We start from the raw sequence: 26,911 nt of genomic DNA on the forward strand, positions 1-26,911 counted from the left end.
GCATACACGCTTTACATAAAACACATTCAGTCAATTAATTATTTGATGGCCTTCCTTTACATGCATTTGAAATTAGATGCACAGGATATACACGCGTACATATAGATATAACATGGGGGACGTTTTAGGCTCATATTGATAAATCTGTTGCAACGTACATTTGTGCTTGGGAGGGAACTCTTTTGAAAGCACAGGGAAAGATACAAGCAGTGTTCATCATTTAAGTAATATATTTCATAATAATATTTTGGATTACAATCTTGATGTTCTTAATCCTTTAAGGAATGAAGGTGTGAGCATCATTTCGATGCAGCCTTCGCTTTTACAGTACACGTTGAAATACTGCATTTAAAAAAATGTTGCTTTATTTTATTTTTATTTGAAAACATACAGACTCCCCGTGCATCACATATGTACAACGCAAGGCTTACAGAAGTAAGTTAACTAAAACATTAGAAGTTACATGCATAAATAAAACGAACAGAAGCAGAGAACAGCAATTTTGACTTCACGAAAGCAGATAAGTTCACTGGCCAAGTCACTCTGAACATTTTCAAATCGTTCTGCAAGCATAATCTAGGGCCATCAAATGTAGGGCATGAGAAAATAAAAATGTTCCACATCCTGAGGTACTCTTTTTGAACATTCACATAAACACATAAATTGTTTGGTCTTAGATTAAAACGAAACAGGTAACTTACAAATTTACCTTGACCAGATAAAAACTGACAATCTTTAAAATTTAGAGGAAAGTCTCGGAATGCAGTCTATGGTAAATAGATGGAAAGAATTTTTTGGTGATTTTAGCATTACAAGATGAAATATATTCCTCATTCCACTTAGCTAAAACCTTCTTATAATGAAATGACTTCCAATAGCTCTTTGGAATGCTAATTTTGATATCAATGTGTTAATTTAAGGCATCTTTAGCTAAGAAATCAGCTCTTTCATTTCATAGAAACCGTGATGAGCACGCACATAAGCAAAGCGGATATCGATTTCTCTATTACTAAGCGAACTGGCAGTTATTAGGGTTTTGATAACTAATTTGTCACAGCTGGTAATACTGTTCAAAACTTGAAGAGAAGAAAGAGAATCAGAACAAATGAGTTTGAGGATGTTGTCCCATTACCCTTGATCCATTTGACGGCAAGATAAATACACAAAAGTTCTGCTTGAAAAACTATACATTCATTCTGTATACGGTGTCTAAAATAACAAACCACAGAATGGCCTTCAAAAAGAACAAATGCAAGGCCAACCTTGTTGTTCATCTTGCTGCCATCTGTAAAGAAAACCATATGAAAACTCATTTCAGTAGTCTCTTTATAATCGCAGAAATTTGTGGGCTCTAAAGTAGCGGGATGAGAAAGATTAGTGAAGGGGACAATTCCATTTATTGCAGTCTTGCAAAGTATCAGATGCCAATGACTCGAAAATATTATTCTTATAAGCAAATGAAAAATCAATGGGCGGAACTCCTGCAAGAAGAAAAGTAGCCTCATAGCTTAAGGTTCTATAACCACCAATAATACGAAGAAGAATTCTATGTTGAATCTTTCTCAAATTTCTTTTGTTAACCTTCTTTGCAAGAACATGTCCCCATGTTGCCTTATTAAAAGCAACAAAAATGTTTCAAATTATTTTAATTACATGTATTGTTGCATGAAGTAACGACAAATCCGTTCATAAAATAATAGCCGACTTTGGTTGATTTAGGATGCCTTGTATACTTGACAAGCTTTCTAACAAACACTTTTGCCCTTTGAATAGAAAAAAAATCATAATGACATTTATGTGTATAAAATACAGAAATGATTAAGTGAAAATACTACAAAAATTAAATTTACATCCATTTATGTCTGGCATATGATATAAAGAAAATCAAAATACGCGATACACGTTTTCGAAGAAAAGCCCACGCAATTTTATAATTTGTTAGGAGCAACATTATCTGATAATCTTTTTTCTTAATTGATACGTTTTATTTCTTCAGTGTGTTAAATGAAACAATAAAATTTTGAAACAGAATAAATCATTCTTTTATGAATTAGCGCTAAAAAAACAAGTAACTTCAGTTTTGTCTTTATTGCTTTAACTCTGAATAATTAAACCAATATTAACACAGAACTCGATATTTCACAGCATGAGAGTCAATAAATCCATTTAAATCTTTAAGAATCAGAAACATCTTACTTATCGCTGTAAAAAGTTAAGTTACGTGCTGTGCTTCAGAAATTGGCAGGCAATGACCTTTGGGGAGATAATACATGCTTTATAAGACAGAGTTGAACTTCTATTTGAGACCTTTATCAGCTTTCAGCTGAGATAAAAATGCAGTAAGAGCATAGGTGATGTTGATAAGACCTTAGCTTGAATTTTTACGCGCTTTGTGACAAGAAGAAGTTTTTCTTTAAAATCACAGAAAGGCATCTCTATTTTATATAACACTGCTTTCTGTAAAGGAAAGAATAAATGTCATTTTAAAAATGAAGAGAGTTCCTTTTTTACCTAATTAAAAAGTTTACACTGGTGTGTTTCTCTTCCAATTTCACCAGTAGCTCATTTCAAAGTTTGACATTTTTTTAAAAACTTTTATTTTGAAAAGCCATTTCATACATAATGTTCACTTAATGTACTTACAGATTAATATATACATATTTATTTAAAATATACCTTACGATCAAATAAGTATATGCACTTACTTTTACATTTTGTATACTTACTTGTTAATGCGTATGCATATTTATTCGCTTGCCAGTAAATTCGCAAACATCAATTTAATAAGCTCACACATTTACCTTTACTTTATAACGTAGTAATCTCAAGCCATTGTTAATAGCTAGTAAACAATTTAGCTTTAAAGATCTAAATAATTAGTCATAAAACAAATACACTCATGTCCATAAATTAAGGATAATGCAAAATTAGGCAAAGGAAGAGGTAGAAGCAAAACAAATTTGACTTAGTTGTATAGCTTATTTATTAAACAAAAGGTAAAGAGCAGAAAAAGATGCTATATGTTTGATATTATTAAAAAAATTAGCGATTTTGTCTTCCTGGAGCAAATTACAAAAAAAAAAAAAAAAAAAAAAAAAAAAAAAAAACCCTATTTACAAAAAACCAATATTACATGGTTGGTATGATTGTTAATACATTGTATGTCTCCCAGACGACGCAATACAGTCCGTGCAACGCCTAGGCATGCTGAGTATCAAATTATCGATCTGATCTTGGGCGATATTACGCCACTCAAAAGGCAATGCTCTCCGAAGTTCCGGTAGACATGTAGGAGGAGGTTGACGGGCTGCAACTCGTCGGCTAAGCATGTCCCACACGTGCTTTACTGGATTCAAGTCCGGTGAGAATTCTGGCCAGTCCATACGGGTGATATCCTCCGATTGAAGGCATTCGCTTACGATGTTTGCAAAGTGAGGATGGGAGTTGTCATACATAAACACAAATTGTGCGCCCATGGCGCCCCGAAACAAACGTACATGTTGTTCCAGCATGACGTCCCGATAGATTTGGCTTGTCATGGTTCAAATTTGAACATGCAGGTCAGTTCTGGAACCCAGAATAATTCCACCCCAAACGAGCACTCCTGCACCACCGTAACGGTGTCGTTCAATGATGTTTTCTTGGTGGTAACGGGTACCTGGAGCTCTCCATATGAAAGTCCGGCGAGAATCAGACTGCAAGGTAAACCTGGACTCGTCGGAAAACATCACACAAGCCCACTGTTGAGGTGTCCACAATGCATGCTGTCTACTCCAGGCTAACCGCAGGCTACAGTGAGTTGCAGTAAGTGGAACGCATCTGACAGGTCTACGAGCATATAGACTAATCTGCCCTAAGCGTCTGTACACGGTCTGCCTTGAAATTGTCGTACCAGTGGCTGAAGAGAGTTGACGAGACAGGTCTGAGGCTGTGCTCCGCCTGTTTCTTTTGGCAGTAACTGCCAAATACCGGTCCTCATTCGGCGTTGTAACTCTGGGGCGACCTGTGCTGTAACGTCTACTCACATTACCATCATCATGGAATTGTTGCCAAAGCCTGGAGATGACACTCTGGGCAATTCCAAGTTCGTCTGATACTTCCAGTTGGGTACGCCCACATTCCAGACAGCCGATAATTCTACCACGTAAAAAATCATCCAAATGTGTCCTTTGTGTCATAACTATTCGGTTATTGCACTGAAATGCTTATAAAGCTCCTGCAAACAATTTTTCGTCTTTGCCTGTATTCCTTATATATCACTCTCTTACACTCTCGTCATTGTGACGTACCATCGGTGTCATCTGGTTACTTCCTGAAATTTGCATATGATTCTTGAAGATGTATGTGGTGATTTTACAGGTGATATATTTATTTTAGAGTTCGATTTCCGCGTGACTCCGAATTATCCTTAATTTATGGACATGAGTGTAGTATGGAATTAAATTATTCTTTCATATCAAATTGATTTCTTTATCTCGAAGAGATCTGGAATGGCTCATATGAGACTGTAAAGAAAATAATTTACACTCTGGGGGGGGGGTGAAGGACACTCCAAAAAGGAGATTTAACTGCAACAGTTTTTTTTTTCAAATACCTTTCATCTCAAGATGCAAATTATTAAATTATGTTAACTTTTCCTGCAGCTAAGTCGACATCTCGTGCGGAACCTTCGTATGAGGAGGCAGGACTGGTCGGTGTCCACAGAAAAAGCATCAAAAGGGAGATAACACAAATTCACTTGCTATGCTACGAGGACGTCAAGCCTGCAGCATTAGACCCTCACCTAGGGTCTCGGAGACCAAGCGGAAAGGCAAATTATAGATACCATGTTTCTCGCCGTCGCACTAGTCCACTCCGATAGCCTAAGCCACGACTGTTCTGGTCAGCATAAGCTGCCTTTTCTGGTCGTAGCAACCGGGTCCGTATTATTGCGCCCCCAGAGTAGCAACTGTCATAGTAATATACACAACCCCAGGGAGATAATCCAGATGGCATATAAATGAAAAGAAATTCCAGTTAGGGCATAACCTCCATTCGAATTTTTTTCCAGCTATTTCCTTCGACTACAGTTGCCTCGCAAACGAGTTCCAGCAGAGTATGGGGATATATCATCAGTTGAGAGAGTATGGGAAATCAGCCTAAATGGATACAAGATGATCAAATCGGACGGTTGTTCAACATTTGGGTCGGAGTGATGACTCCATTCGATGAAAAGTTGGGGCATGGTACAGCTCAGCGTCAAGTAGATCACATTCTATCTAGAAAACGGCAGGACATGATGACAGAACTATCATCACTGCAACTCTCGTAGCACTTGATTTGTTTTTACCAGTGATCAAATATCTAATCATGATAGTAGTGGCCGTAATGAAAATTTACAAGTGACTCAGAGGATGAGGTCTGCGCTGATGACGATAACTGCGCTGACTCCTCTCTATTATGTACAAGTACAAGCACATCTGCAGTGCTGCCGAACTCATTCAACCTAGAATTCTGGAACAGAATTGTATTCAAAGGAAAAGCTCCACTTGGAAGTGACCCACGAAGACGTATCACAACACGTCCAGGACCGACTTTCTGTTTTGCTGTCCTTCGTTTCGATGCATCCTAGTTGTATATTTCAACAGGATAGTGCTCAGCCACATACGGCAATCATTTCTACTGTTTATCTTCGTTCTAGTCAAATGCTTGCCTACCGTCTGTTTCGTCATATCTCTTCCAATACATCAAAGGTCTGAGGTGCTAGCACCTTCACTAGATGTAAGGCAAATTTTGGGATTTATTTGTGCTCTAAGACTGCAACAGCAGTTAAGTTTAAAAATTATTTCATGGTTCTTTTTTCGATTGCCGTGCGTTATTAGTTTATTTAAATACATTTAATTTTATTGTAATGCATAAGTTTTATGTATTACATAAATTGTTTTCGTTTTCACTTATCACATCTTCTTCGCAGTTTCATTCGTTATCTATACATGAATTCTATGGCTGTTACAGATATTTACATTATTTTTGAATATTTGACGTCAAAATACGCTTCTTTTATTAATCTCAGTTTCTCTTATTTCCATGTAATTCAACTTCAATAAGTACATTTGATAGACTGTTAGCATGTATTCAGTATTTGTACTTATCAAGTAATTTTCGTTCAGAAAAATATCTTTGTATTTTATTCAGCGAATAGTGAATCAAATTTTAACAAAAAACAACCATTTTTAAATACTTCTTTTCTCGAAACAGTTTATCATTCATTAGTTTATTAAATTACCATTTGTTTTGCCAAAAAAAATATAAGTTATCTCCTATAATGCCGTACGTTACACGCATATTTTCTCATAAAATCAGTATGTTAAATTTTACAGGGCAAATCTACTCGTAACGATTGTTTAAATTCTACTTTTTGCTGCAAAATATTCTAGGAATAAAAGAAAATGGTCATTGAATTAATTTTCGTTGTAATTAGCATGTTAATAAAAATTATAAAGGCAAAATTTAAAAAAAACTATATTTATTTCTTAATTAAATTCATTAAAGATAACTATTTCCTTACGAATACTATTTGCTTTACTATTCATATGTATTAACCAAATACTTCAGGTTAAAAAAATTCTTCAGGTTTTTGAATATATTTATTTCAGTAACAGTACAAATGCCATGTGCAATTATTTTCCCAGTTTAGTGTTTGAGACGGGCATTTTTATAGAAGTTCTTGCAATTGACTGCTTTCACGTTTTCTTTCATCTTCCTGAATCCATTTCGTCATTAATATCAATTTTTCTGTTTCTAAACCTTTTAAAGCGCTTCTAACATAGCCGGATACAACGATCTTGTGATTGTTTTTACAAATGATTCGTTTTGCTTCTGCTACAGTTTTATTTGATCAAAACAGGAAACAATATATGGTTTGGATACAGTGTATTGAATTCCACTTTCATCTGTAATAGAAATGAGATTACATTGATACTTAAGGTACCGTAGATAAATTTAATTGTATGCCATAAATACAGAAATTGGGCTATCCGGCATTTTACATTATTACTTATACCGTCTAATAAACCGTTTATTATTACTTATATCATCTCTGAACCAATTCAGCTGATGAATCACAAAAAAAGAAATGAGTTAAATTTTATTTTATTTTCCATATTTTCACCTTATAACAAATGTAACTCTTGCTTATCATAGCAAATATAACATATTCCCAAATATTTCTAATATACTTAAGGCATTTGTAAAATTCCTTCTCTTGTGCATGTTTACATGTTCACTTGCTTTACATGTTTTAATATTTGTGTTTTATTAAAAGGAAAAATATCAAGCACTTTTCATGGATCTTTCCAGGAAAATAAATTTTGTTATTCTTATTTCTACAGTAGATGCCAATTAGTATGATCGTGGTTAATGTTGTCATTCGGATATTGTTACCAAAAATCGGAATCTGCCCATATGTGTACGAAAATATGGAAGATATATCGCTTACTGTAATCAACAATTCGGTTAATACGCAAAAAAAAAAAAAAAAAAAAAAAAAAAAAATTATAGATTTAAAATGTTTTAAACTGGAGTCCCCGATAAGTTCAAAACTGATAATAAAAATTGCCAAGTGGCAGAGTAATTTCGCCAATAAGGGACAAATAACCGAAAAGCTTGGCTTCTCTTTTACTAATCATTTTAGATTAGGAGGAAAAAAAACCTAGATTGACGTAGATTTTCAATAGCTCTATTGCTTTTGAAAGCAATCAGAGACAGATCTCTCTTCTTAAGGAGTTTGCAAGAAATTCTGCAGATCCCCCTTCCCCGAAATAAAAATTGTATCGGAAAACATCTACACAAAATTAAAGATGTCTTCCTCTTTTTTCTTTTTTCTTTTTTTCTTTTTTCTTTTTTTTTTTTTTTTTTTTTTTTTACGTAATTTGAAATTTTGCATTGGTTAGTTTTCTTTCAGTGAGGAATTTCCTCCGAGTATTAAGATTAGGGGGACAGTCCTGATCAAATAATTTCCAGAAAAGTTATGAATAGCTGATAAATGAACTTTTGCATTAAAGACATTATGAACAAACTGTAGCATTTTTATAATTAAAATACTATAAATGTACCTATTTATACGTTCTTAGTTACATTAGTTAAGTTCCATTTCTATTTTGCAGGAGACATTTTCTCATCATTTAATGCTATCGTTCGGTTAACGTTAACGAAGCAACCGTGGACAAACGTGATCACATTAAGCAGGCTCTACTGTATATTAATACAATAATATCAGAGAGGTATATTAACATTTAAGTGCTATGGCGGGAAATTTGTGTATGATTGTGCATGATCTGCTCTTAGGAATCCATAAATCAAACTGTATTTTTTTGTGAAAACTTTTTAAACATATAGATAGCTTGAAAAAAAAACGGTTGCATGCTTTATTTTCTGAAATACGAATCCTAAAAAAGCATTATCAAGTTTTTCGGAATAAGATTCAGAGTTTTAGAAAAGCGATTTCAGCGCTAGCGTTAGCAGAGTTTTGTGAATGTAAATTAAAGTTTTTAAACCTCTTTCGTGAATCCGAACAGTTGAATTAGGAATTTCATTACGTTTTTCTAAGTTTTATACAAAATTCACAGAGTTATTAGCAACTAACGTGGAACAAGCTACGAAGTTAGTACTGAATGTTGCTTTATCCAATAAAAAGCCATTAATCAGAGGAAAACTATGAAACTTATGTGCTATGATTTCTTCGTAAGTCTGATAAAATTCTGGCAGCCTGCACTGAATTTTTTTAAGTCTGATAAAAACCGACAACCGACACTGAAAACTGCCCTAAGTCAATTAATTTGTTCTGAAATATCTGCCCAAATAATGCTTAATAAGAAAATAGCCATCCCTATGGATGAGAAAAAAAGGATGTATGTGTATCAATTTTTTATACATGGATGGATTCTAGACATAAATGGAACATTTTGCCCTTAACTCATTAAAATATAATAATGAATCTTTCTCTAACTGAAATGTTTCCTTTAATGGTTAGATATTGCATTTACAAAATCTCATTACTCCCACTTCTAAAACTGTTTTTATTAAACTCTGCATTTAATTTAAAGAAACTTTATGATTGGAAGTACATACTTAATTTTTAAAGAAGTAAAATTTGCAGCCGCATTTTTCGAACGCCTCATATAATCAGCTATTCATGGAAATGGAAAATAATTTTATTTTAAGACAAGCTATGTTGAGTATTTTCACTGATAATAAGGAAGCTGCAGATACGAGATATTACCTGGGTGGGAAGGAAGGAGTATTGCATCGTTTTAGATCTTTTTTGTTCAATAATTGAAGGCTAAGTCAAAGAAAATTCACGTATTTTCCCCCTTTTTCCATTTGTTGCCCTTGCTGAATCGTAAAATAAGTGATCAGGAGCAGCAACTGGCTGAAAATTGATCAAAACTTTGCGGACCATCAAAATATTTATTTCCGGTTATTTATCTTAAAATCTACTTGAGGACTTTATTTTAAACGACTAATTTGCAAAAGTTATCGATTACTAAAATAGATGCGTATTAAGGAACCTACCAACAAAACAATCGTGAACAACTAATAGTTCTAAAATGACTCTTCTGTGTATAAATGCGGACATAACATCTCGTTAGGCTTTATGATAAAAGGATTAAGAACTTCCAATGAAATTGCCTTGAATCCTGTTTTGAAGGTAATTATAAACAGGATTCAAATCCGATTTGTCCCGGATTTTCCCACAGCTCCGCTTCAGTTTCGAAAGGAAGGCCGTTGGTCAGTTAGCAAGTAAAGTAACAAACATTTCTTGATTAATGAGTGAAGGAGCTACTGCATATTTCCCAGAAGTCGAATTCACATTTACTTACTAGAAACTCCATGCTTTCAGGATATCCTTCTTCGGGTTGGGATTTAATCCTTTCCATCAGATTCTCAATCATTTCTTACTGTCAGCATCAAGGTGGGTGTTTTCGTATCAGAAATAAATATTTTGACCGATGAGACCACATATGAGAATTATTGGAAATGTAATGTAAAATGAACTTTTTGTAAGATGATAAGCCATTGTTAAAGGTGATTTTAAATATTTTGTGGAAGTGGTCATCTTAAGAGATGATGTTTAATACGGATTCTCGCTTATCTTCTCAGAAACAGACCACTTATTAAAATGGTTGTCCTAGAGAGGTAGTCACAATAAAAATATTCATTCAGTGTGACTTGTCAATCGATCGCATGCAGAAGTTACACAGTTCTGAATTCAATTTGTGATTTTTAGAACACGTTTAAAATCTGTATATATTTTAGAGCATGGGTGTCTAAAGTGAGGCTCAAAAATCTTTAAAATGCGGTCCAAACGCAAATTATGAAAGTATTTAAATTTACACATTTTTGTTAAAAAAATAAATGTTTGCATTTGATTTATATATAATCGATTCGTCGGCATTAATTTTAAAATAAAAATTTAAATAAAAACATCTTAGTATGTCATGATGTATTAACTGCAAAGCGACATTCAACTGAAAGAAAAATTTGAAAATGTTTCTTTACTGGACTTTTATAAAGATTACCTACCCCGCGGTAAATGTCCTAACTTTCATAATCATGCTTTATCAGTGTCTTCAGCTTTAGACAGTACCTATATTTGTGAACAATTATTTTCAAGAATGAAGCATATAAATACAAAAATAGGGCGAAGATTCACTGACAAACATCTTGAAAATGCATTAGGAATTGCAACCTCGTCTATTGAACCCGATATCGATTTGCTTGTTCAACAAAAGCAAATTCATTCATCTCATTAATTTGAATTTTTTCCATCTTTATGAAATCCAAACTAAATGAAACGAAACTTTTACAAATTAATAATAAATATGTACCTATACATATATAATTCAAATAAAAAATAATGTTAAAAAGAAGATAATATATTTTAATAAAACAACATAGAGCTTATTTTAATTTGTTAAAAAATATTGTATGTATAGCCCCGCAAATTTTTTTCCTTTGCAATGCGGCCTTCAAACGGTCATAGTTTAGACACCCATGTTTTACAGCATACCTAATTATTTCTTGGACAGGTGTACAAATGTCGAAAATTTCCCTCTATTTTAATTCGTTGTCCGTCTTTTTGTTTTTTTAATTAACAGTGAAAAAATGATTAAAGCAAAAAAATTAAGAGAACAGATGTTTAAATTTTTTTAAAAATTGTTATTATTATTAGAATAGATCTTCTAGAATTTTCGAACAGAATATTATTTATATATTAAAATATTTATATATTAAGATATTTATATATTAAGATATTTATATATTAATAAGTTTATATACTAAGATATTTATATATTAAAATATTTATATATTAAAAGATCTATCCTTGATTCTTGATATTGATTTCATAATTAAAATTCATACCAGAAATATTTATGTATTTATCTAACTGCAATGCAATTAAAAAACTATTCAAATTTTGGGGGACTTTAAAACTTTAAGTCAGTTCTTCCAGTTTCCAGCTTTACCTTACGTTTCTTAAATTTCCGTAATAATAAAAAATTATACCTGTTAATAAAAATTATATTTGTTAATAACAGTATATTTTAAAAGTTTATTTTGGATATTTTTATGAAAACTATTAAACTTATTTTCTGTAGAATGAATGTATTTTGAAATATCATAAAACAGAAAAGTGCTATCTGTAAAATCAAAATCAAAATCAAAAGAAATTAGTTAAATTTGGAAGAATAAAATATTCTATACAATTTGTGTAAAATTAAAAATTCTTTTCTTTTATCTTTTAATTCAAATTTTAGGAAATTAGAAAGTTTTTTTTTTTTTTTTTTTTTTTTCTTTAGGCTGAGATAAATATTTGCCGGATAATGAAATAACAAAGAAATTGATAAATGAAACTGAGTATTTCCGAATTAGGAACTGGAACATAGAACTAGATATTGACAATAAATTGAGTGATAAAAATAAGTAATCAATAAATTGAGTAGAAAAATACTCTAAATACATATATTATCAAGTCAAGTAGAATCTAAATAAAGACCGCTTTTAGGCGAAACTGTAGTTTCTGATCGTATTGCTAAGCAACATTGACTCGCGCAGCCATAACACATTTGCATACAAGGCACTTTCGTCAAAAGTCCTCTTTTATTTAAACCAAAGTCATTAAAGTGACAGATTCATGATTTCGGTTAGTGAGAGATTCAGCTTTCTTTTAATTTCGCGAAAATGTACATGACAATATCAGCTATAAAAGCATGTAAAATTTGCACCTTTCTAATATAATCTATACAATGCTTTGAAATGAAACTACCAATACACGCAGATTTACGATATTGGAGTGATCCCTATGATATGTTCTCCTTTAAATCATGGCGCTAATTTTTAACTTGGGAGACTAAGTTCGAGATACGTGACATGAGACAGTTGACTCATATCACGTATCTCGAACTGTGCCTAAAGTTATTTACGTATTAACGCAACCACTTTAATAGAAATCGCCAAATTTTCAGAATGTGCCAAACGCTGCTATTCATGCGCATCACCGTTCTTCCGGCAACTATGCTAATGGCAATCCTTCAGTCAAGTAAATCTATCATTTTAGTCTCCGCAATTCTCTGATGTTTGTTAAGCGAAAATAGATTGTACTTTGGGAGAAGAACAAGGGAAAAAAAAAATCACAAAGATTTAAAGAAATTCGTATTTTAAATTACTAATGTATGTTTTCTTTTCATATGTTGATAACGTTTACCGACTTACGAGAAGTATGGAATCCTTCTAAAAAAACGCTGAACACTGGTAGTTCGGTCCGAGGTTCGAATCCCGCGAACGGGCTGGCTGCATGGGTGTTTTCGTGGTTTTCCCCATGTGTAACGTGTATACGAGCCAGTTTCCCTTAGAAAGTCCTCCACGAAGGCATCCCTCCTCTTAGGCAGATAGCCCTCGAGGCTTTGCCATAATCACACACACACACCTTCTAAAAAAAAGGCTCGAAAACCACCAGTTTGCACCCAGTAAATGACTCACTGGTGCTGTATAAAGTCGCCAAAAGGCGCCAGTGTGGTATATAATACCACATGGTTAACACATAAGTACCTTCCTAAATAATACAATGCGCAAAAATAAAATGGGCAAGTTTGAGTTTGTCCAGTAGCGATAAAATCAGAACCTTCTGACAAAGCGTTTTCGAAATGCGTTAAATAGCATTTTCTGGCGAATAGCAGAGTAACTGCTGAAGTGAGACACTGCCCTTACGATAAAAGCTCCAGATATTTCTTTTCTTTCATGCTAATTACTTTAAAAAGTTCTTTAAAATTATAAAGAATGATCCTTTTATATTACAACTTTTTGCAATAAATTTTCTTATCTAGTAATAATAATTATAATAGTAAAATGCAAGAAATTCAAAATTGATTACTCATCAGAACTGGATAATTAATGGAGGATCATCTTGAATTTTTTAATGATTGCAAAATTAATATTTAAAGAATTTCCCTCTAATATGCTAGATTTATGTATGGATATTTTTAAAATTCTATAGAGTCATTAAGTTATTTTAAAACAGGAGACGTCAAAAATGTGCATGCGATTTAAATTTTAAAACACGTAAGGTTACTGAAGGATGAATGTGAATCCAAGAAAGCACCTTTTTGATTTCGGGCTCCGTTAACAATTAGTGTAGTAGTACCCGAATTTACGCGATAGGTGGGACGCATGAAAAGCGCTTAAGTTGGGGTCTAATTTTGCCTTTGGTGCTATTTTAATTAAAGAGGACAGAGGTTAAAACACACTTGTTTAGAAGAAAAGTGAGTAATAAAAATGTAGTTTACATGCATATTAATATAAAATAATATTTAAATAAATGCGCTACATAAAATGGAGTTTTGGAACGCCGATGGTTTCATAGAATTTAACAAATTTCTTTGACGATTCAATTTGTAATTAAAAGGTGCGAAGAGATGAGGAACGCCAAACTACGCTTTTTCTGTACTAAAGAATAAAACCGTGACAGCACTGTTCATATAAATATAAAATAATTGCATTTTTTGCTAAACCAATTATAATTTATCTGCAACTTTTGAAGAGGGCTATACAATTTTAAAGCATTTAACAGCACATGCTTTGACGCACCTTATTTCTTATAGAGCTAGTTCTAATATGCAAACAGAGTAATGTTGTATTTATTAGCATTTTCTGAATTACTGACAATTTCAAACGCAAGTTAATTTCAACCGCAAATAAGTAAAACAAAATAAGCGACCACGCAACTTTGACTTTGCATAAATCGGCATAGGGTAAGTCGGAGTATTACGGTGTCTAAAGAAGTTATAATTTAAATTACTTATTCAAAAAACCAGTATCAATAAAATGTTACTTATGCGGAGAGAAATGAGGACTTTAATTCCCAGTCGCCCTTTAAAAGGGGGAGTATAACAGGTATTTTCTCCCTCCTTCCAGCATGCCTTCGTAGTGTAACGGTAGTGCACTCGGCGCGTATTCGAGAGGTCCAAGTTCGGTCCCGAGAGGGCATTGCTCATTTTTCATGTCTCCTCCTTCAAAATAACCGAATGTCTCTATATCCTTAAATTCGTTAAAATTCAATTGCGATGGAAGAATAGAATAAATATATTGCTATAGGCATACCAAACACAAATTTTAAGATACGCCTTTTTCTTTTCAAAAAATTGTCTAATAAATTTTGCGAAGCTACTATAGGTATGTTTCATGAAGGTTCAGATTCGCTTATTTTGAGTAATATGAAAATGTAGTATGAAATATGAAAACTTGAGTAATATGTATTTTGAACAATATGAAAATATTACAAAAGCCATTTAATCAAGATTAAAAAAAAAAAAGAGCAAATTTCAAAATAAAAAGAGTTTTTCTTCTTATATTGCCCAAGACGAGAAATTAAGAGTCATGTGACTCTTTTTCTGTTCACGTATTTCTTAATTGGAACGGTTTATAATAAAGTGAGATTGCAAAGACCATTAGATATTTCCGACGAGGAAATAGGAAACTTTAACTGTACCTTCACCTGGCTTCAAATCTGGGATATTTCAGTTCTTATTTGCATGAGCTAATCATTTATCCCACTCGCGGGGGAGTATAATAATTTATTATACGCTTTTTTACTTAAAAGGTGACCGTGGAGACAGTCGACGAGACCCAGTCATCTAAATTCATAATGTGAAAAATTATCGTCCGCCGTATTTTAGTTGGGGAACCATTGTAGGGAACCTTTAAAAGTTTTGGATCAGGAATCCTGAAAAAACTGTGTTCTCAGCGGAATTCGAATCATCGATGTTTCATTTCCTAGATGGACATATTAACCACTTATACCACAAGAGCGCGAAAAGAGAGAATGCGATAATTTATGACAGGATACTTTTCAGGCCAAATTTCAATTTCAATGAAAGAAAAACCTATAGTATGAGGATGAAAGATAAAAAAATTCGTATTATATTAAGAAGAAGATGTGTCTTCTTAAATTCGCAAAAATGATTGCAAGTAAAGGCTACTGTTTAATAAAATAAAGCTTGCTCGTTTTTTCCCCTTGAGCTTCTTCTTAGAATAATTTTACATTAATTTTGTATCAGTATTTGGTAAAATCATTCTATCAGATAAATTTTCCAACTAGAAATTCTAGGGCTTTAAATATCAACATTTCCCAAAATTTTAAATAAAAGAGACAGTTTCTTACTAAGATTTTGTATGTTCGTTGAAGTACATTTTTCATCATATATCATTCTACAAAAATCTGTGCTGGTACTGCATATAGCACAGAACAAAATTGGTGGAGCACTGTTCCAAAATGTCTGCTATTTTGACTGTATATAGGGCTTTCAAAAGATTTCCATCTAAGTGTTTCTTGAACTATTGGGCGTTGATCTATGATTCCAGTTTAAGAAATTTTAAATTCCTCCACGAAGGTATCTCTTCCCTTAGTCACTATGTAAAGACTTTACTTTGTTCTAACCGATTACTTTTAGTTTAAGAAACTTTTCTTTCCCTTCTGATTTCAATTTCTTGCCAGAATGCAAATTTATTGAAGTATATGCAAATCTCTAAGTGAGTTCGGAAATAGTATTTAAGTAGCAGAGTTTAAGAGTTCGCGGTAGGGAAGTTAGTTCTGAATTTATGCCGCCTGTCCGAAAGTAGTTCTGTAGTTGAAATGTTGTTCGTGCTAGCCGTTTCCTTTAAATTATATTGATATTCTAGGCTCGGCTTTGCTGTGTGTAGCTTATTAAGCGGTTTAGATAGAGTAGGAACAAGTCGTGTAGTGAACTTTAATTTATTGCGATTATACGTACTATTTTCTATTCAAATTACTTAGCTTAGTGGTGGTTAACTTTGGGCATCGAATGAGTGCATTTTCTGTTCCATTTATTTCAAATAAAAAGGTTGCTATAACCTTCATCAGCAGTCATATGTTCTCCAAGACATAAGGAGAATTCGCTACCTCGTCTTTCAGTAGGGTCTACAGTTTATGATCCCTAAACACACTAAAAGACTCTAGAGCTATAGCAATTATAGACTGGCAGACAGGCTTTAATTTACAGTAACGTACTTTGTCATAACTCGAATAATCTAATTCAAACCAATCTAATTTAATAAATGATTTAAATAGGATGTTTAAATAGGATGTGTAATCAAGATTACGATAATCTTGATTACAATAAAATTCTGCAAAATTTAAATATTTATATGAACTTTCTGGAAAGATAGTCTTAATTTGTAAATTTTTCCTCACTCTACTACATATATAGTATTTGCCATTCTAGAATACCCAAAATTGATTTTAAAATGAATTGTTAACATAATATGACATAGGCCTCTTTTCTCTGATGTAAAAAACAGAGGGGGAAAAACCTATTACAGAGATTCGTGCGGCGGAGGTAGTTTAGATCTTGTATCCGCGTGTTGATGTCAGGGTTCTCGAACTCGTAAAGCAATCTCTAATTTCTATAGTGAACCAATAGCTCCCTTCGTCGGGTTTAATTATTTTAATGGCAATGTTTGCTAACAGATGGCGCCTGTGAAGTGCGTGTTTATCTGGGCGATGCTGCCCGGTAAGAACTGAACCTGTGATCTTTCGGTTTCCATCATGACGGCTTTACCAATCACTCCAAAAAACAGCTGTCGTTGAGCTAGCCTTTCGTGGGTTGTGGCTCAGACTTATAAAAGCATAACCTAAGTTAAAAATTTCAAAATTTAGTATTTCCACAACTGAGAATTTTTAACCTTCTTTTTTATACATATATATATTCTGAAAATTTCTAATTAAAATTTTTTCTTACAGACGATGATAGAACTAACGTGTACAAACTTCTGGGAGGAGCAGATTGCATAAGGATAATTCGGAATCGCATAGCAATGCAGTGTCCATAAAACGCTTGTGTGGGAATTGGAGAATCCCTTTACCATCAGGTGAATATTCGTGCAGTTTTTTAGAACAGTTACATTTGGCGCTTTAGTGTCGTCAAATTAATTCTGCTAACGTCATATATTTACATTTCTTTCAAACCTTATTCAGTAGAAAAATGTTCAGTGCATCGCATGGTTTCATAAGTTTATTGGTTTTATAGGAAGCGCAATCTTCGAAATAACACGGAGTAGGAAAAAGAGATTTTAAAGCTTATTTTGTTTTACGAGTAAAAATTAGATCTACACATCTGATGGTCTTTAATAATAAAGCCTCGTGCTTGGACCAAATCTTAACATGTGACGAAAAATGGATCACGTATGATAACCCGGAAGAGAAAACCTCACTGGTCGACTTTTGGTCACTCCCATTGGCCGCTAAACCAGACAGTCACCAAAAGAAAGTGATGCTGTGTGTTTGGTGTATCAGCGTTGTCATTGTCATTATGAATAACTAGAAAGCGGAACAACCATAACAACTGAGGTCTACTCGTCGCAGTTGCAAAGAGTTTCAGATGCACTGCACCAGAGACAACCAACACTGGTCAACAGAAGAGGAGTGCTTCTCCTCTACGATAATGCCGGATTTCATACGGCGAAACCAGTTAAAAAAAGCAATGAGCTGGAAAGTTCTGCCTCAGTCACCATACTCTCCGGACGTCGCCCTGTAGGGCTATTACCTGTTTTTGGCCATGGATAACAACCCACGGGAACAGCAGTTCCGAAAACGTGACGTTATCGCAATGGCTGTATTACAGTTTCTGGGCTCCAGAAAAAAGGGAGTTTTTCAGAAAGGGCATTTATAAGCTTGTGTCTCATTGGGAATACGTAACTGAAGTCAGTGATGATTATTTTGAAGATAAATTAAGTGTTTAAGATTTTTATGGCTGTTTTTTATGAGATAACCGCACGAAATTTCTTCGTTACCTGGTATACGAAAATGTGAGCGTTATATGACGCAATTCATGTTTTTTTGACATCCTGCCTGCGTTAATTCTCAATTTCTGTAGTTGACTTTAACTATTATTTGCATGTTATTTAGTTATTGAATACGTACTCCGCGTGTCCCTTAAGGAGCGCACTACGCAATCGACCCTTTTGGGCTCTCCTTTTCAGGTTATAAGTAACGACACAACACTCCACGGGTCTCCTATCCTCTGGGCAGGGGATCAAAAAAGGTTTCACACTCACACCGCGAAGGATGTAGAGCGTGTGAAACTGGAGCTAGACTGAACGTCAAATTTGTTACTTGCCAGACGGGGCTTTCGACGCCAACTTCTGTGTAGGCCCCCAAATTAATGGGGTTGTAAGCCTTACCCCACTTTCAAAGGTTACGGGAACCCCAAGTTCGTGTATTTTATGCCCTCAGAGCCGAGACTGTCAGAGTACAGGTCTCAGTCAGTACAGTAATAAAATAAACGATACGCTTTGCATGTGAGTATTATATGCTTGCTTTTCCTAGTATTTCTACTATTAAATTGTAATTCACTGCTTATGAATTTAATTGTTACAAATATTTGGGTCAGCATTGTCGGAGACCACGTATCTGGCCCCTACCTCTTACCTCTTTGACTGGACGGAAGGAGTCATAGAGACTAACGTGTTTTGGTTACATACACTAAGTGAAGACCCCTACTTAAGCGACTTATTATTATATCTAAATAAGCAACTTCCAAGAACAAAATAACTTTCCAAAATACACGTAACTGCATGCGCCAACGCCAACGACGCTAAGCATCTTTATGATTGCAATTCTGAGCACCTTCTATAATTTAAATGCATTTAATAGATGTCATCTTATATTAGAAAAGGCGAAAAAAATTGTGGTTAGGTGGAAGTACTCAACTGCTCAATATTTATTGATGCTTAACAATATTTAGCAACGTTTTTATCCGAAACATTGCTGAAGTTTTTGATTAATTTCGTGAGTTGATTTCTTTTGTTAAGTTTGAATTACGTTTCAAAATAAAACAGCAAAATAATCAATCTACCTTAATTTAATCTTTAGTTAATATTATTTAATTTCGTATAATGTTATCGCCAAATCTCAAAATGCATATACATCTTTAAAGTTGGATTTATTCTCTATTTTTTAATTCTCCTATTCTCATTCCCATACAATTCATACCTCATCGAGTTCCACTCGTTTGCTTATTTGGTTCTTTAGAAAATCGGTTCCTACTAGTGTGACATAAAAAAAGCAATCAGTTTTCTTACTTATACTGCTCTTTCCTTTCTCTTCCTTCCTGTACACTAACACATAAAGATGGCATTTCCGGCTTTGCATTGCTATAAGATTTTTATTTATTTTTGTGAGCTCTAGTTCTAGGAAACTTAGATGAATCACCCTGTGGACATTTACATCAGAAAATCTTTATATTTGAACTACTTATATAGCTGTACTTAGAATAATTTGTCTACGATCCCCTGTTACCCATGAAATATTTTAATTAATGATGTCTGGAGCACTTTTAATCGAACGAAGATTTCCACTAATTTGCTAAGACATTTTTATCATTAAAAACATTTCCATTCATTAATTGTTTTCACAGAACAGAATAAAGACTTATATTTTTACTAAATTGTTGATGAAAATTATTACAGTCTGAAAGTCTAGTTATTTGGTTACTTCTTAAAATGGAACCTAATATGGTGGTATGATGGTTACAGCCGAAAACATCGCGGCAAAAACATCGCGGACGAAAACGTCGCGGAGAAAACAACGCAAGGCGAAAACGTTGTGCTACAAAACATCGTGGGAGAAAACATCGCAAAGAGAAAACATCGCAGTTCTAAAACATCGTGGTACAAAACATCGTCGTCGAAAATAAAGCGGTTCAAAAACTTCGCAGTTTAAAGACATCGTCGTCGAAAATAACGTGGTAAAAAATAAAGTATCTACAAATCATCGCATGACGATAACATCGCAGACATGCTTTTTTCAGGCTTTAATAACTGTAAATGGATATTCCCATAATGATTTGTGAGCGCAAGTGATGTAAGGAAGGATAATTTTTACTTTCACATTTTTTTATTAACTAATAAATTTTTGCTGAAAAAATAAGAAGGAAACTTAAGCATAGAAAATTAAATGCAACTTGATAGATTATACTTTTTATGAAAAATTACCTGTAAAAACTTTATAAAAATGATTTATTAATGGTCTTTGTTAGTTAACTATGTCGGTTTAAAATTCTATTAAGTGCTATAAGTTGCATTAATTTTCTATGCTTAAGTTTCCTTCTTATTTTCTCAGCAGAAATTTAATATTTAATAAAAAATATGAAAGTAAAAATTATCCTTCTTTACATCTTGCGCTCACAAATCATTATGGAAATATCCATTTACAGTTATTAAAGCCTGAAAAAAGCATGTCTGCGATGTTATCGTCCTGCGATGATTTGTAGATTATTTTTTACCACGATATTTTCGACGGCGATGTTTTTAAACTGCGAAGTTTTTGAACCGCTTTGTTTTCGACGACGATGTTTTCTCTTTGCGATGTTTTCTCCCACGATGTTTTGTAGCACGACGTTTTCGCCTTGCGTTGTTTTCTCCGCGACGTTTTCGACCGCGATGTTTTTGCCGCGATGTTATCGGCGGACACCGGTATGATACCTAATACGGTATTTTGTTTTGCAATGTTAGATAGCCCATGTTTATTTTAACTCTTCATATAATTAAATTACCTCTTTTCGTTGCCCTGCGTTGGCAACACGTTTTTGAAACTGTCATCTTTAGAATTCAGCCAAAAACACATTGCTTTTAAAAAACAGTGTATTATGATGATACTGTGTGTCATGGACGAAATTACAGAAGTCTATTACAATAAATAACTATATTAAATAAGCACTTCAACTGATCTAATGATATTCTGAATTGCTGTATTTTATTTTGAAGCGTCATTAAACAGCCCATACTAAGTTATCTTCTGTTAGTAATTTTAACTGCAAATTTTTATTTTGTGATCACTAAGACCGTTGAATACTTTAAATATTGTTATCTATCTGTGAACTCATTTAGAAAATTGTTGATATAAAGATTCTGTTTAAATGGTAATTCGACCAGTAGAGTTTAAGGCTAGTCACAGCTGTAGTTGGATATTAGAGGTACACGTAATGACTAGATATTATGCCACTTCTCTGCCTATAATATCTTGATTTGTTCTGTTTCGGTTTCTGATAAGTATGATGATTAGCAGAGGTAGTTCTTGAACTGAATTGCTTGATTTTTAACGTTTCTCACCAGCAAGACATCAGCATTATGCCTGTTTTGAAGAAGAGAAGACATCTAATTCTGTCTGAAAGTGCGGTCAGAAGCTATAGTATAGGAAGAGAGGTGCCAGATCCACAGACTTTTGTCTTCAATGTGTTTTCGATTCTGGGATGAACCTGAGTAATACCGTACTATTATTACTAGTTCTCGAGATTCTAAGATCGAATTCTAATGTTCCTATATTCTTACGCATGCTCAGTGACAGTACAATTAGCATTTAAAACTCATTATAAGAAAACACAATAACATCTTGTTTTAAGTCCTAGGTTTTTTTCAGCACAAATGCAACGAATTCTTCTTCTGAGATTAACTAAAAGGGGTAAAAGTTCTCTAATTTTTCCGAATACAAAAACCTAAATAATTCTTGAGTCTTTTATGTAAGGGTAATCAGAAGACAAGTAATTGCATAATACTAAAAATTTTTAATTAAAGACAATATTAAGCGTGCATTTAATGAAAAATAAATTTCAAAATACACTCTTAAAAATGCACCTGTATTTGTCAAGGAGATACAAAACAAATTTAGTAAATAAAGTAGTACATAATTAAAATTCATGAATCTTGGAGTTAATTTTCTTGGTACAGTTTGACAAAATAGTTGAGTAGAAGTTCAGTTTTCTAATATTTTTCCAGAAACTTCTTAAATTGAAGTATGTGTCGAGGGCAGAGGATAATTAATGGTGTACTGTTATTTGGAATTTCATTGATTGGTGCTAATTTAATATGCTGGTGAATTTGTTTTCTTTTGCTTACATATATTTCTTGAATGGTGCACTCTGACTGGTTGCACAGTAAAACTGATGATTTAAATGCCTCTGAAATTGCAGCAATAGCATTATTTTTTTTTACTAACGCTTCTAATGAACTGCAATAAAACTGATTTTTAAAATATTGCATTAAAATATTTTAAGAGATTTCAGATATGGATTCTAAAGTTTTAAAGTGCGTAAAAAAACAAAGATTTCCCGTTTTAGAATGCTGAATATTTTTCCAGGTTTACAGAATTTGAGAATTCGAATATGCTCACCCTACATAAAACTCTTAGTTTTCAAAAGTGCGTTATTCGTAATTTCATTAACTCTTTTTTTTTTTTTTTTTCAAATAACACATCAGTTTTTAATTAAAATCTATGCAACACTAAGATCAAATTTATGCCTAATTTTAAACGTAAGTTTAATGTAATTAAGACACAATAACACGCCGAACAAATACTAATTCAGAAGTCAAACAGCAAAAATCAGCGTTATATTTTCAAATTCCTGTGAAAATTTGAAAAAACGCTGATTTTTGTTGTTTGACTTCTGAATTAGTAAGTTTAATGTGTTGAAGCTCTTATTCTAAGAATATCCCCCTCACGGATGCGATTTTAAACAGAGTTAATAATAACTCAGAAAGTACAGTTACTTTCCGACTAAGCGGGGGTAGGTTAATTTGGCATTGTTTAAAAAAATTAAGTTTGGTTATTGCGAAACTTCGGAAAAATTGCACCGACTATCAAAACAAAGCAAAATTTCACAGAAAATAGGAAAAGAATTGCGATAACTATAGTGATAACAGATAATGGTACAATCTTTTGAAACTGTATTTATGCACAACAGTACATAATTTAATTGCACATAATCTGCAGCATATAAATATTGTTAAATCATCCATTAAAAATAAGTTAGATGAATTACCATTAATCTTCTGTTTCGCATTGATCCCTAACGAAATGCAAGAGTAAAATAAACTAAAACATTGTTGTTGTGAAGTGTGTTCTCGCTTTGGATACTGATTTAATTCACATTACCAGAGGAACTTAAAACCAAATCAAACTACTTAAAAATGGGGTCAATTATTAGTCTTTTACCATTGATTACAAATATGGGCTATTTCTCTTTCATGAGGATTTTTTTCCAACTGCTGTCGGATTAACCACTATTCTTCGTTAACCATGGACATCGTTCCCGTTTTACCGCGGTTAATCGGAAGTCTACTGCATACGAAAAGAAACAAGTTTCTAGTATAAATGTTCTCGTAAAATTCACTCTACAAATATTTTTTAGGTTCCATTCCGTCATATATATTGCCAATATTCAGCTTAAATCTAACGTTACCTCTAAACTGTATATCTGGTGTATTGTAGGTGCAGCGAGCTTTGTAGTCACCTGGTTCAATAAAGAAAGACAGAGAATACCTTCGAAGTAATCACCGCATCTGCTCAAACAAAACTGCCATACTGAAAGAATTATTTCCCGGAACATTTCTGATCGAATATATATTAAACTTACTACAAAAGATAACAAATTGTAAAGAATATTGATTTCCGAGAAATAATAAAAATAGAGTCCCTTCCAAAGGGCAGAACTCGATTTTAAATTAAATGGGTATAACGCAGTACGGCTTGTACAAATAGTCTGATTTATTAGTCCGCAATAAAATTATTTAATTACTTTTCAAGTAATAGAGGAAGGATGAAAAGGACAAGTGAGTCACCAGGAAAACTTATAAAGCTAATATTGTAAGAAAAGTAGGTTTTTGGGTTATGCTTGAGTTCAGTTTTATGACTTATATAGTACTGTTACGCAGTAACGGCTTGTGTTTGATCTCTAAAATAAGCAAACGGTTGGTATAAAAAATTACCGTTATTACATCTCCAGAGCATTTGTACTTAATTTACTTGAAAACAAACAAAGAATTTGAACTCTTATAGTACATATGATACAGATAAAAACCTACTGCTAACAAAAATGACGATTAGACGCTCGATTTAAAAAATACATGGCACGCAGGGCAAGGAAATTCAAAACTGATGTCACTGATGACTCAGCCTTGTTGAAATCACAGACTGATGAAGCTCAATACTCTCACTACATTGGCAGCTTCATTCGCTGAAACATAAGCACCACTCAAATTGAATGATAATCTGAAAATTAGCGCAACTTTCCAATCGGACTTCTATAGTTTTGCGGTGGCGGCGGGAAGAGTGATTATCAGAATATTATTGTAACATGTGTGTTGAACTTGGTGACGGTGAGAGGCTGTGTGATGTGAAGTGTCACATAACATGCTCATGCGTTCTTGACATGAAGACATCAAAAATGAGAATTCTGTTAACACTAGAACAGCCGAATTTCAGACTAGGAAATCGCCATTGGGGGTCAATTTGACCCTCATAAGAAATGTAAGTAGAAACACAGTAAATGATTGAAATGATGCTGAAATGACCACATAAAAGAGTTTTTAGATGTTTTTATTTATTTTTTATGCTTTAGAATTTTTTTCGTGCAATTAGTGCAAATTAGCACACAATATCTTTCAATGTAAGATAACAAAAACAAAATCTATGAAAAACAAACAAAAGATACAAATGCAAAAAGTGAAAAATAGAACATATGCAAAAAATTTAAAAAAAAACATAAATTGGGAATAAACACATAATGTTTTCCAAAGTTTGTTATACATTACCGCAGGTGATACAATATGAACGCTTGACAGTGACAGCAAAACATTTACCACAAATTGGTTTCTGGCATCCCTCACAGCTGACAACAGTCTTGTTTTGTCCCTTGCAACTTTGAAATGCACATTTCTTTCGTTTAAGTGTCTGTATTTGAGCAGTTGGGGGCATCTATTGCGTAGTGCACCAACTCGTAGTTCTTTCACGAGTGCAAGAATAAATTCTCGACAGGAAATAGAGGTGCCCAAGGATTATTTGAATAAAATCCAAGCATTGAGTGCAGCAATGTCAAGGACGTTGTAAAAAACATGCACAGGCCATCTGCGACTTCCACTACTTGTACTATAATTTCTCAGCATCTGATCTGCGACATCAACGCCACATTTTGTACTGTTGTAGTAAGTGACAGTGTTCGGTTTTTTCTTTATGCTGTCGTCAAAAAACACATTATTGTGCATAGTGCTCAGAATCACGACATTCTTTTTGCTCTTGCACCTATATATTGTGAGTGTTTTGTCTCCATTTTTCAGCGCAAAAGATGAATATCGTGCCAAAGAAGTGTCAAGAGCAATAGGGGGTAATTCTCGCTTATGCAGACTCATCGTCCCGACAATTGTGGTTTTTTTTCGCAGAAAGTTCATCTGCAAGTTTCACAAAAGTAAAGTTGAGTCCGGAGTTTAGATGTGGTTGCAGTAATTTGAGAACTAGACTTTCCCCAAGTTGTAAATTAGTTGGTCGTTCTTCATCCTTGCCCAGATAAGGATACCCATTTAAAACATATTTGGATTTTACATCAGTTGCTAGCAAGAATTTTATGCCAAACTTATCCGGTTTATTCGCCATGTACTGGATAAATCTGCATCTGATTTACAAGGCAACAATTGTTCATCAACGGTTATTTCTGGTCCAGGATTATAGCATAAATAACAGTTTTCCATTAGCTTGTACCAGGTTTCAGAAGGCACTCTTGTGTACTCAATCCTCTTCCTCTCGGCATTGCAATGGAGAGAGAATATGCTCCGTTTTGGATTTTATTTTTCTCCCCTGAGTCATCGCGATAAGAGCTGCGTGTTTCCCAATGCGCAGAAAACGAAAACGTGGCATCGGGAATTCGAAAACGGACATTCGCTTAAAAATATGTCGTTTTTCTTATGAGGGTCAAAATGACCCCAGTTGGCTGTTTTAGGTATATCTGCGATTATTTATTTAAATAATTAACGTAGAAATATGAAAAATTGACATAGTATACTTGGAAACATTTTAGAAAAAGTAAAAAAATATCAGCTTCGAAGCTCAGCTGTACGTTAAAAAAAACGCGGAAAATTGGAAAAAAAAGGTCAAAATGACCCCAACGGCGCTTCTAGTGTTAACAGTTTTAAAAATGTAGAGTGTACTAAAACATTACATGACTAAATGTATTTTGAACAATTAGAATAGACTGATGATTCCTGTACAAGACATACAGTAGTAAGGTATGCTTTCAAGCTGTGATAATTTTAATTCCGAAGCTTAAATTTTCGGATGGGCTGTACAGAAAAAAATATCAATAACAGGAACTTATTTTACAGCAAATAGTTAAACAAAAGAAATTCTATCCCCCATACTTCAAAAATTACCCGAGACAATCTTAATTAAAATTGTGAGGGATCGTAAACCGATATCGCTAAAAACGTATGTGGCTAAAATAGGTTAACAATTACGCTTGTTAAGTTTTCAAACGGAAGGTTTTGAAAGCTATCTCATACTTCAGCTAAATAACTCTAAAGAAAAGGAACAAAC

The 26,911-nt window shown here is 33.5% G+C and overlaps 1 long non-coding RNA gene across 1 annotated transcript in view; it reads right to left on the bottom strand.

Annotated features, from left to right (window-relative positions):
- Window positions 1–26,102, bottom strand: part of LOC146997809 (uncharacterized) — a 46,519-nt gene extending 20,417 nt beyond the window's left edge. Inside the window, exon 1 of the long non-coding RNA XR_015040540.1 lies at window positions 25,141–26,102. This is a non-coding gene — a long non-coding RNA (uncharacterized LOC146997809). The remainder of the gene's footprint in view (window positions 1–25,140) is intronic.
- Between the last annotated feature and the right edge of the window lie 809 nt (window positions 26,103–26,911).

The sequence above is a fragment of the Stegodyphus dumicola genome, chromosome 4 (assembly GCF_044657685.1).
Source record: "Stegodyphus dumicola isolate Sdum_Otavi_A_Nest chromosome 4, ASM4465768v1".
In the NCBI taxonomy this organism is placed as follows: Eukaryota; Metazoa; Arthropoda; class Arachnida; order Araneae; family Eresidae; genus Stegodyphus; species Stegodyphus dumicola.